The sequence below is a fragment of the Rissa tridactyla genome, chromosome 6 (assembly GCF_028500815.1).
Source record: "Rissa tridactyla isolate bRisTri1 chromosome 6, bRisTri1.patW.cur.20221130, whole genome shotgun sequence".
Lineage (NCBI taxonomy): Eukaryota > Metazoa > Chordata > Aves > Charadriiformes > Laridae > Rissa > Rissa tridactyla.
In genome coordinates this window covers 3968208-3981018 of record NC_071471.1, presented here as the reverse complement: position 1 = coordinate 3981018, position 12811 = coordinate 3968208, and the positions used below count along the sequence as shown (strand labels likewise).

At 38.8% G+C, this 12811-nt stretch overlaps 1 protein-coding gene across 13 annotated transcripts in view; it reads left to right on the top strand.

The window, feature by feature from the left end:
• The window catches only part of NAALADL2 (N-acetylated alpha-linked acidic dipeptidase like 2), a 647972-nt gene that overhangs the window by 396405 nt on the left and 238756 nt on the right, over positions 1–12811 (top strand). The window lies entirely within an intron of this gene.

Below are 12811 nucleotides of genomic sequence, written 5' to 3'. Positions count from 1 at the left end.
GTAAGTTAGGAATAACTCTACAAAGGCTGGATATGGTGGTGGCTGATCTGAAGAGCATGCATTCAGTTTCAAATTCTTCATTGTTCTTCTTTCTCAATGGATATACATTGATTGTGTACCTGTGTAGTTGAAAATACCTCTTTATCACTTAGTAGCTTATCCTGCTTCTCTTCCCTTACATGTCTTTATCCTTCTCTGTTGCTTTTTGGCATCTTAAATTTTCACATTAATGGAAATTCTAGTATTAAATGGTTTGTTTCAGTTGTGTGACTGATAACTGTGTTCTTCCATATGAAGTAACGTTCACTGTAGACTCAGCTCTGCTCTTGTGAATGTCCTCTACAAAATACAAAAAAAGCGTTAAAAATTTTTGGAACTTAGTCTTTACAGCAGTAAAAGTCTCATTATCAAATCTGTGGCTGTGTTGACAGAAAGTGGTTTTAGTCACAGTGAACGCTTACTTGTTAATTAATATGAAAATTTCTTATAACTGGAGACATGAATGGAAAAGATGCATGAATCCAGAGTACTTTGGTTATTCCTGTTTAACACAATTTGGAAGTTGTTTTGTGAAGATACGCTGATTTATTTCAGAAAGTGGATGCAGCTGATGTGGTTTTGAGGCAATGGATGGAAAGCCTGCATGGAGGCAGAGAACTTGTTGCTTAGATTCCTAGGTTCGTTTCTTTATGATCAAAGTGACTTGAAACTAAAATCCTTCAAAATTGTGTTTGACACATGTTCTAGCTGACCATGCTGAGGTGTTTCAGCAGTTAAATACGCTGAGATCCCACAACTGGAAGTAACGTGAATTGAATTTGTGAATGTTTAACACCTCTGAAATGCAATTGGAAATTATTTCTTGTTCAGAGAACCAAAACAAACTTACTTTTTTACTTAGTAAAAAGAAAAGATTTCTCTGTTGCTGTAGAACAGGGTTTAGCAGTGGTACTATGGGGCATATTTAAGCCAAGTCTGTAAAGCACCTTTCGTAATTAAAGTGATGTTTCTGCATAGCAGTTCGTTCTTCAGCATTTTAAATCAAACCACATTAAACTGTTCAGTGTTTTGAAGCTATTCCGATCACTTGCAAACTTAAGCTGGTACAGGAGTATTTTGAGCTTTTTTTCAAGATGGAAATAGACTGTTGCTATCGATTTTTATGTCATTGTAGTCGGCAGTTTCATGAGGAATCTAATTTTTTAAATTATAGCTAGATGATTGCCTAAGTTATCTGCATATTATTCATCCTTCTCAGTGCATCCTATTACGTAACGATGCCTGTCTGATAACACAGAATCTTAAATCCCTTCTGTGATAACGTGGTAGGTTATATCAATGTTAGTATTATCATTTTGTTTTGAGAAAAAGCAAGTTACTACACATTATTTAAAAAAAAAAAAAAAAACAACCAACCACCTAGCCCCTTTTTTTGTTATTTATTGATGGACACATATTTAGCATGAAATATTTTATGGTGGCTGTCCGAGTTTGGGTATGCGGGGCTTACAGAACATTTACTTTTACACCTAGACCATAAAAGTTGTTTTCCGTATCTTCACTCAAACTTAAGTACAGGCAAGAAGTATAAAAATTACTTGTCACATTATTCACAGGCTAGACCAAGCTAGTGTAATACCATGGACCACTAAGCTAATTTAGACGAAAAATGAAAAGAGGTTTCTTTATAGAAGGCATTTGTATGTAATATATGTAGAAGAGTTTAGAATTTTGACAGTTTGAGATTGTATCCTCTTTAGAGAGAATGCATAATGATTTTTATTTCTATTGAAATATGCATAACTTTTTGAAGGTAACTTTCAACTTTCATTAGAGCCCTCAAAAGTGATTTTCGCCCACATTGGTGTAATCCAGAGGCCACTAAATCATAACTCTTCAATGAATGTGGCTTCTCATTTGGTTTTAGCATCTGCCTCCGCCTCCTCCCTTGCCCCCCTCCTGCCCTCTTTTCTTCCTTTTTTATCACTCTTTGGGGAAACTTGCTGCAGTTTCTTGATTTCAGTATTTACATGCTTAGACTGACACGTCATGCACTTCTCTCAAAAGAAGTCAAAAGCTTTCCAAGTTTCCTTTGTTATGAGAAAAGAAACAGAGGAGCTGTCCTTGACAGAGAGAACCCAGGGTCTAGTTTACCGGAAGATAACTCCCGTGTTGTGGGCTGCTTTTCTTTCTTTCACGTGCTCGTGTTAGTGTAGAGGGAGGGCTCAGGCAGTATGGAGTGCTCCTCGGTGCATCTGCCTTGTGTCCTTTTAAAACCGAATGGGAAACTGGTGTTTATACCGATTTCTGTCTGTGTGGGAGCACTGCGGAATGCCTGTGCATTGTGGGGTTCTGGTGTCAGTGACTGGGAGCCCCATTTTAATCCTGTGTTCTGGGGACCTTCAGCTGCTCTTTCATTTCTTGGGGGTTTTTTTTAGTCAAGGTAAAGTTTTGAACAGAACATACAAATTCATAGAAATCAGGGTGCCATGGGGAAGTTCTGGGCGTTGGCCGTGTGTAAAGGGTCAGAATTGTCCGGTCGGTCCCACACTGGGACCTTACCACAGACGTCCTTGTCCCAGTGATGACTGGGAGATTCTGTTTCCTCTCATTATTGAGTCACTGATGTACTGAGTTAGTTCCAGTTATGACCTTGACATGACGTTTACATTATTTCATTTTAGTTCAGTGAAAATGTCTAAGTAATTAGCCTCTGTGAGAAGTTTAATTTACTTTAAGTGGAACTTGTAGAAAGCATTTGGAGGGGTTTTTTGTTTTCAGATTTGCAGCTGCCTTACCAGTCATCGCAGCATAGGTAATTCAGTAGTGTAGCTGGTGGCCACTGGCTCTATTGCCACATGAATAGCTACATCCATTACCATTATAACCTCCAGCACACTGTTTCTTAGATTTCACAAAATGAGCAATGAAAATGAAGTTAATTTTTGCCTACCAGTGAGCTTTACCATTTCTCTGGCTGACAGAATTTATTAAAAGCTACTGTTTCTTTGAAAGAGCAGTTCTCTCTCTGTATCTCTGGTACAGAATGGACTGTGTATGCCAGCAAAGCTGAAAACAGCCAGTAAACAATTTGCAAGCTCGAGGAGGACAGATAATCCCCAGTGACAGACAGACACAACCTCTGTCTTCATGCTACAATGTCTGAGCTGCAACTTATCTAGGAGTGTCACCTGTGTTGTAATGCGCAGCGGCTGGATGTATTGTGAACAAACTCTGATAACTCTCCCTGTACATTTCTGACCGATGCTCTCTCACAAAGTTCTTGTCAGGGAGTATTTATAAAGATAATATATACATATAAAACCACACACTTTATTTTTAGATGCATATATATATATATATAAAATCAAGGTGGCATTATGGAAGGCAGCAAAGTCTGCGGTGTAGTTTTGTCAGCAAATTCTGGGTCGAGTGAGCAAGTTAACTCCACAGACACAGCCTCGTACCTGTGTGCATATATCTAAAGCAAACTTGAGTTGTCTCATCTGTGATATCCTTCACTGAGAGCCAGTTTTGTATTACTAATGTAGTTCACTGGTCAAACAGTTAAAGTGCTTAAAGTCAATCAATTTTTAATGTTCTGAAGTTTCAGATCTCTATATTCCTGATGTAGTTATCTTAGCATTTTGCCATCACATCATTAATCTCACTGTTACTCCATATCCAGATACTTCCAGTATGTCCTCCAGTCCCTTTCCTTGAGTTACTGCCTTGAGATCTTTGCTGATCTACGGCTGACCAGGGTCTCGTGGTAAATTTTCTGCTGTTTTTCTTCTGTAATTATTTACGTCCTCCTGGATTAAGTGTCACCCAGTACCAATTAATTTTTCAGATCCAAGTATATTTATCGAAACAGTCAATTAGAAGCATCATGGTGTCATCCTCATTGAAGAATCAGAGTAGACCATATACGATGACATGATGTACTTCAGCCTTAGCTGCTCAAAACACAACCTCCAAGCCTGTGGCACGTGTGTGAATGTCCTTAGAAGAGAATTAGTGCCAGTTGTTTGAGCCTGATATTCCAGGGAGCTTCCTACCCTAAACAGAAGCCATAGACTAATAGGGAGTGTGCCTAACAGCAGTGTGTTGCTGTGATCTGCAGTTCGGTAGCTTTCCCATCTAAAAATACAGCTGCATGGCTCCCCTCCTTCCCTGTTTTACTCCTCCTCCCTTTTCTCACTGGTATATGTTAAATTTTTTAAGGAAATACACAGCTGGTAGCTGCCCGTGGGGAGTTACGGGAGATGTTTCATGCATGTATGAAAAAATCAAAGTGCTAGTGTGCTGAGAATACCAGAAACTCTTTGCAAAAGAGCAAATGTGTATCAGCCTCAGAATGGCAGGTTGCTTGGAAACCCAGGATTTCCTTTTTCTAATCTGTCTCTGGAGAGTTTGCTGCTGTTGCATTTGCTGCTGGCAGATTTTATGAACTTTGTAGTAGAACTTTACGGTCAACAAGGTGTAGCCATGGGAGTTAGATGTGTCAAGGTGAAGAGAGAGGTTTCGCTGTTGTGCACGGACAAGCGATGAACTGCCAGTGTGTGACCAAATGTAGTTCGAACAGTCCCCAGGAGATTGTCTTGGAACTACTTGGAAGGTAGGTCCAAACCACAGCTGCCTTTCTCACTCATTGGCTATACTGTCTATTTAATACCTGTGCTTTTGTTTATTCATACGATATTTCTTCTGGCCAACGTGTTTTCTCTTTTCTGTCCATCTTTAGCATAAATTAGTGCTTTTTAATTTCTCAGTATATTCAGGGGTTACTCAGTGTAGTACTCCCCAGTACTACATTAATACATTAGTCCATCTGTTCGCTTGGACGCTAAATTAGTTGAATTTGGTGGTAAAAGCATCCTGAAATTGTTAAGGTTAATGACTCTCTCTTTTACAAGACAAAATACATTTGATGTTCAATTGATTGCTTGAGTTGTTTTATTGAATAATATGAATATTTAACTACTTAATTTCATGGAAGAGCATCTTTGTTATCCCATTTATGTTAGTGAAACTGATGATGTCCTCATCAGTTGGATACATTACTTTGCTCCAAAAAATAATCTGTTCTCACAAATCCTAGTGTTTTGATGTCCCAAATATTCCACGGTGCATCCAGGAGGGGAAAATTCTTTTTGTAAAGCTGCCGTACAGTGACAAAAATGCCCAGCTCCTTTAGCATTCCCACTGCATGAATACATGTTGTTGCTGTAAACTCTGTCCTCGCGGATTCCCTCATAGGCTCTTCATTTTCTTGGAGTTTATTGAGGGCTGTTGAAAACCAATCGAAGAAAGACAACCTGAAAGTTAACAGGGTCACTGGGATATGGGAAAACACGTGAAAAATTTGCTTAGATACCCATTATTGCTTCTGTTTGCTAGCCTGCTGAAGCGTCTGGTTACTGAAAACATGTATTATTTAAGGATAGAAGGCCCTGAATTATCTGTCCTTTCTGGAGAAGTAAATGGTTTATTGCGTTCGAGATAACATTTTATCATTGTTGTTCTGAGTGGCTAAATACAACAGACCCAACTAAAAGTCTAGCAGGGTATCTAGAATAAGCATCAAAACTTGGTTTTGTGTCAGCAGATAGTAGTAGTGTGTCATCCGGCTTTGTCTTTTAATACTTTGAAAAATAAATCAAGATCATTGGACTATCAAACAGCTGTGATTTGAGTCAAGGATAAATTCCCTCAAATTTGCAGTGTTTGATGTTTCTTATCATGGCCATTAAAGAACTGTTTAATAAGGCTTTTGATAAATAAATATTGTCTTTGAAGACATTGTTGTTGTTCTTAGCAAAAGCCGATTCTGATTCTTACTGCAAAATGGTGAGCCTCCCACCTACACAGTATCTGTCCAGTGGATAAAATCAGATTTCTTCATTCAGTGTGGTAACTTAAATTGTTTTTTAAAGCACTAAAAAGAAAAACTGCAAATAAGAAGCAACGAATCGGCAAATAAAAGCTTTGTGCTTTGTGACATTTGTGATTATGAGAGACACTGTTGCTGGGATTCGTGGCTTATAGCAGGACATTGTTAGGCTGATCTTACTGGTGCTGCATGCTTTCTGCACAATTTGGATGCTCACGATCATAAAATGTTACAAAATGTTCTTGCATCCTTCACACCACACATCCAAGAACAGGTGTTCTCTCTTACGTGTAGTGAATCTGAGCTGAGCCTCCTGTCTGTAACCTTCGGAAGCTTTGGGAAGATCTCTGTGAGATTCCAGATTCCTGGCTAGGGCTGCTTCCTCTGCCGAAACTCCTGATTCCGCCTTCAGTTTAAGAAGCATCAAGGGAAAACCTTAGAGAGGAATAAAGCTATGCAAGTATCCTGATATCTTAGAAGTTGCTTTCTTTGTGCTGTGGTCTGTGAATTTATAGCTTTACAGTGATTATTTCAATTCACTTACTAATGCAAGGAAGAAAACATTAAATTAAAAGAGATGAGAGAAAAGTGCTTATATTCTTTTCCTGTCTGATGACTGTTGGCTTGAGGTTTTCTGGCTACAGTTGAGTTGAATAATAAAATAAATTGTGCAGCAGTGATTGCAGTTGTACCTCTTCTGTTTCCTGTGCAGTCTGATTTGGCAGGCCTTGCTTATTCTGTCCAGCATCTGGTGACATCCCAAGGTCAGTGCACGTCATTACCAGAACATTAAAACAGCAAATGGATTTGCTTTTGTTTCTTTTCTAAAAGTTCTTCAGTAAACTGAAATGGTAAAAATACCGAAGAAAAGCCTCTTATCAGAAACTCCTTCTGACATCCCCACTTTCACAAAATAGGGTTGTTCTGACTTTGAATGAGGTTTTTTTGGAACACATTAGGCTGTGTCAAATGCAAAGCTTTGCTTTCTAAAAATAATTTAAAAGCATACGTATTTGATGTCTTTAGTTTCATTTAAGTAATAACCAGTGAAAAACAACTTTTATATCACTTTACAGTTCTTTGTAGATTTTTGGAGGTAATATTTAACTGGATATCAAAAGCATTTGCTAGAAAGGGAAAAGTCAGACCACTAGTCAGATGGAGAGGCATGCACTCTCTTCTGCAATGTGTTTGTGGCTCTAAGGGCTTTTCTTAGTAAGAAATCCTGTATGCCATACGTTAGTGCCTGCTGTTATTCCATTGATTCAGTTTAACCCACACATTAGAGAGCCACACTTTGGCGTTGGTATGTTCTATGCTAGATAATCCTCTTTTTCAGTAAATATATTTAAAAATCTCCTTCAGTCTGCAGCATCCTCCAAAACTAAAAGTATTCCTGGTAGCTGACAATAAGCCATATTTTACTCTATAAGATACCCTTTTCCTTTTTTTTTTTTTTTTTTTTTTTTGGTCTTTCTTCCAGTCAAACCTCTGTTTCAATCTCTTACACCCTGCCAGGAAAAAAAAGGAAAATGGAGAAGAGAAGGTCTTTTAGCCTAGCGGAGGTGAAACACCTGTTCTGCAAAGGAATACAATAGTATATTTGCTGCCCAGACACCATATGCTGATTGCTTGACTTAGGGTGAAATGGAAGAAGGAATTAGCGAGAGCCTGCAGTGCAGATTTCAGAGGTATTTTTGTTCTTCTCACTGCTCCCTCTTTGTCTTTTCTTCTGACGGGGCTTTCTCCTTCATGCTGTGACAAATTTTTGGCAATGGTTTTGAATACAGATGCAGACAAGTCCTCCTGCAATTGTAAGCCTCTGGATCTCTGGGTAATAGTTTTGGGCACGAGCATAACTTTATAGCGTGTGCTCTGCAGGTGAATTCAACCCCCCAACTAAACTTGTTTCCCAGGTTGGTTCTGAAGGTAAGCACTGACTCCTTGCTTTGTGTTTTAGTCACCAGACGCTGTGTGTTTGTGTGCAGCCCTCAGGTTGCTGCATTTGCAATTGCTGCAATTCTACTTTCCATGCTGTTGTATTACAAAAACAGTGAAACAGATTAATAGAACAGACACAGCATATATATATACACACATATACATGTGTGTGTGTATATATGTATATATGTGGACAGGTAACGTTATAGTCTCAGTCTTGATGCAGCAGAAGCTTTATACCCTAAATTCTTCTCTACTAAACATTATTCTTTGATCTATGTGAAGAAAATAAACAGCTTTCTCTTGGCTTTTATCCTTCTTTTGTGTATTTTCAGACCTTCGCAGTGTTAGATTAGCATGGTTGTAGTGTCTGGCCTACCTGTACAAATTTCAGGATTTTTGCTCTCTGTTGTACCTTCCTAAGAGTCTTTCACTTTTGTGCATTATAGAACTAGTGGCACAAACGTGAAGCGCTAAAGGGCGAAGCTGGTGCAAATATGGACAATACAAACAAATGCTAATAAAGGATGAAGTCAAATTAATAAAAGAACTTTAGTCTGAAGACCGTGTTTCTCCAAATTGAGTGTTATTGCTGAGTGGAGAACCTTCAACTGCACGTTGCTTTTAAAAAAACCAAAAGCAAGCAAGCAAGCAAACAAACCCCAAAAAACCCAGCCCCCTCCCCAGAAAACCCCAGCGCAACCCCGACATTCTTGGAGGTATTTGTGCATTATTCACCAAGTTAAGGACAGAGAGATGTTTTCTTATAAATGGGGAATATTCAGCAGGCAAGAAAAATCTATTTGGGTATGGAATGAGAACTTATTAAGAAATTATTAGTTAAATAGAGATTCCTAACTGGTAATGTAACTGTTTCTGAAGTAATAGTCAAGAAAACAGGACTCTCTTGTGCATGCAGCATTGTTCTGGCCTAGTAAAGGAAATTGTTGTACGTACCACAGAACTACTTCCAGTTCTAAGACAGTTTGTGGTTTTTTAAAAATATTTTTTTCTAATGACACCAAAATAGATCTCTAAAGTATGTCTTGGTATTTACTCTGTTTTACATTAAATCACCAGAAGTGCTGTGGGATTTTTATTCATGATTTAAAATGCATTGGTTGAAATTTTGGCAGATAAATTGAAAGTATGCTATAAGACAGTAAAAAAGGGATGGTAAAATTAGTACCTTTAGAAGGTGAAGCATTCTGCTCACTTAATTAGTTGAGGGAGGATAAGATAAGTTAGAAAAATGAGTAAATCAGAAGTGAATTTTAGTGCAAGTTTCCATCATAAATAAGCAAGAGTAAGCCAGGTTTGGGGTTTTAAGGGGTTTTTTTCCTGCATTTTCGATCCCCATTTAATCGATTCATAAATCAATTAATTACTGTCACGAGAGCTGAGGGCAGCAGGAAATTGGGTTCAAATTAAAAAGAAAAGGAGGCAATTTGTTTTAAGATTGAAAGTTGAATGTTCAATCGAAGTTTAATCAGAAGTGACCCATTATTTGAAAAGTGGAATGTCAATGTCTTTCTAATTTCACAGAATGCTTCATTAAATGACTATTGAAAAGATCAGGTTAACTGATCATTCCAAAAGGAAGATGAGGCAAAAGGGGGTTTTGGAAGCCCGTTTCCAAATACATGTTATGTTTGTTCATTTCTCTTTTGAAGAGCTTGTAGAGAAACCAAATCGTTACACTGGGAATTCAAGGATTATTGGCGTGGTCCTTTCTAGATTGTATAGATTGTATGATAAAAACTTCGCTTCATATCAGAACAGCAAATCTCCTTAATCCCTTTGGATAGCTATGTACCTGAAGAACTATTTACAAATGGCAATAAAGAGCAAGGAGAATATTTTCAAAGGCATGACTGGAAGTTGGGTGTCTCACAGTGGTCTGACCTTGAAAAAGCTTTGCCATAAATCGTTATCATTTTGAGAGCATTCAGCTGCGCAAGGTGTAGAACACCCTGCCCGTTGTACGAAGTGAGAGCCCTACTAGTGCCTGACTAGAAATCAGATGAATTTTGTTTAGGAAGTGAGTGCGGGAGAGTACGAGGGCACCAACTGTGGCTGAAACTCCTACTGTGGGTGAAAAACATGAAGCAGTAGTACCGTTGTGTTTAGTGCTTGCTGGATTAGCATGTCTTTTTTTCTTTTTTTTTTTTTTCTTTTTAGTGTGTATTTACTAGAAATTTGCTTAGTATGTTGCTGTTAAAAAATACCCTAACGCTCACTTGTTATTGTGAGCTTGCGGAAAGAATAAATGATGAGTCTGATTCAGTTTCTCACTGTTGGAAAGTGTTGCTCTTGCTGTTAAATGCTGAGAGGGACTCTTGAAACATCATCTAGACTCACATCTAGCCTTGGGATAAAGAGTGGCCTTCTGTTACTTGGAAAGTTCATGCAGCTTTCTCTGATGAGCATGGTGCTTGAAAGACAATAAAAGGCAAGAGAAACCGAATATGTTTGCCTTTCTAGTAGTTCTTTATGGAGGTGGTTTTTTATGAAGAAAAAAAAGAAAAAGGAACAACAACTGTTCCAAACATTTCCCTTCATAAGGGCAGAGGAAGGTATTTCAGATGTTGGCAAGTTATTTCAGATAGTAATCTTGGATTAACTGTTCGCAAGTATTATCTGTCAGTACACACACAGAGAATAATAAATATTATCTATAAATATGTACAAATATATAAAATTGTATTACTTTGTTTTATTTCACATACACTCCATAGGAAAAGCTTTGGGTTTTGGGCCGAAAGCTTAATCGTGCAAAAATACTCAAGCCTGCTTAAAGCAGTGGTTCTGTATGACTCCTTTTCAAGAGCCCGGCAAGCAAGACCTTGATTCCATTGTGAGCAAAATGACTTGCCACTTGCAGTGACAAAATGCCTGTTGATTTATTTGCTGATCGTTGCTTACTGGTGTCGTGTTCTTTCAAAGGCAGCAGTTGAGGCAGTAGCAAGGGCTACCGGGTTACCTTGCCCAGCTGCTGGGGTCTCGACTAGGCTGGAAGCCTTTGGAAGGAGGGTTGATTGCTCACTGGCTTTCAGAGAAGGAACATACTCATCTGGGAGGGTTTTCCAGAGCATAGATGAGGCAAACAAGAGAGCAGCTGGTCTGGTGTAAGAGGAGGACGGTAATAAAAATCAATAAGACCCTGAAACCTTTCAATATAGAAGGGACTGATGAGATGAGCAGGGAGCGTATTCGTAGTCTCACCCCAAGACATGTAGGAAAAAAGCCCAACCTCTTTTGCTGGGGATCCTGCCGGGGGCTGTGCTGAGATTGTTGCAAAGTGGAAAGTCACTGAGGCGTTGCTGGGCTGAGGAAGAACCTAGACTCCTTGTGCAAAGAAACAACAGGCAAAAGTTATTTACACAGTGTTTTTTATTTTGTTTTACTTTTGCTTTTTAATAAAGGCTGTTGTCCTGGATTTAGTTCTCATAAAACCTAGTTTTAAAGAAAACCAAAGTTTTTCTTTTCAGGTGTTTGCCTCCAGAAGGATATCAGAACTGATCCACATGGAAGCTGTAGCGGACTTGGGGTTCAGTCACAGTATTCATTCATGTAATTTAAACACTTTATGACCTAGTATTTCTTTCCATTTAAGTTGTGTAAGAGGAGCAAGACCTTCTGCTCCATGAAGGCACCTAAATTAAGATAATGTATCTCTCACCGTTGAATGCAAGGTGAGTGTAGGACTAGACTCCTAAGCTGTGCTCCGCAGGTGTGTGTCTGGAGTAGGGTGGGATAAAAGCTGGTTACGTGGCGTTTCCCTGCTTTACAGGCATCTCATCCATCAAGTTTTGGAATCCAGAGAAAGCGTATTTGTCTAAATGGAGCGATAGTCTGATCTTGTGTAGCAAATCGAATTCAGTAATCATTCCCTTCTCTGACTCTCGGTAAGGTACTCGAGAATGAATATAAATAATGTAATTCTCTTTAAGTTATTGATTGCAATTATGCGAATGAAGATGAAGAGCATTAGCACCACCATAGTAGAATGACAGTGTTCCTTAACCTGCCCCCAGTCAAATGGCATGGCTCTGCAAACTAGTGCGCAAACTCAAGCCAAAGATGAAGAGGTGTTGTAAATTAATCTTGAAGTATGTGTTTTGTCTTTATAATACATGACTTCCTGCATCTTCTCCCGGAGATCTAAAAATAATTTAAAAAAAAGTTTTCTGAAGGGAAGGATAACTTCATTTATTATTCTGATACTTCTGTAACAAATTATACAACACACAGACGCATCACTGAACGCCGAAATTTTTATGAGTCGGTGCTAATTATACATGTATTTTTTTATTTAAAGAAAGTGGTGGGAGCTTACTGCCAGCAATAATGTTCTAGAAATGTATGGCAATACTGATAGAATACTGAACATGGAGGCATTAATTGGTAGAAAAATAATAAAAAGCAAACTTATCAGCAATGTAAGATATACCTTTCTGAGACATACCTTTCACTGAGTTTTCTTGAACATGTCTATGAGACATGTCACACTGGTCAAAGAAGCTTAATTTAGCTGTGAATGTACTAGCTCGGGGGGGGGGAATTGAGCATCTTCAGGGGACTATGCCGAAGTTGAGGAGTTTTGAGCAGAGCGTGTTGGCGTATCACATCGCTGATGTGCTCATCATGCAGCTGTGTCCCGCGCGTGCTGGGGAGGAGAGCTCAGTGCTGTGCCCACTTAAGAACGAGCGCTTGGATCCAGGTGATGTGCTGCGTTGTGGAGTACAAACGGGATTCTGATGCAGCAGGCGTATTTCAGATACCACCATTTTATCCCCCAGGGGTACATAAGTGAGATACTTTATATTGTTTGTTTCGAGGAGGAGGGTAGGGTTTTTTTCTCTGCTTCTTCATAACTTCTGTTTGAACTGAAGTTAACAGCTCTTTTAGCTAAAGTACTATTTTTCTTCAGTCTGTGTATGGCTTAGAACCCAGCATGTGAAAGAGCAAAGC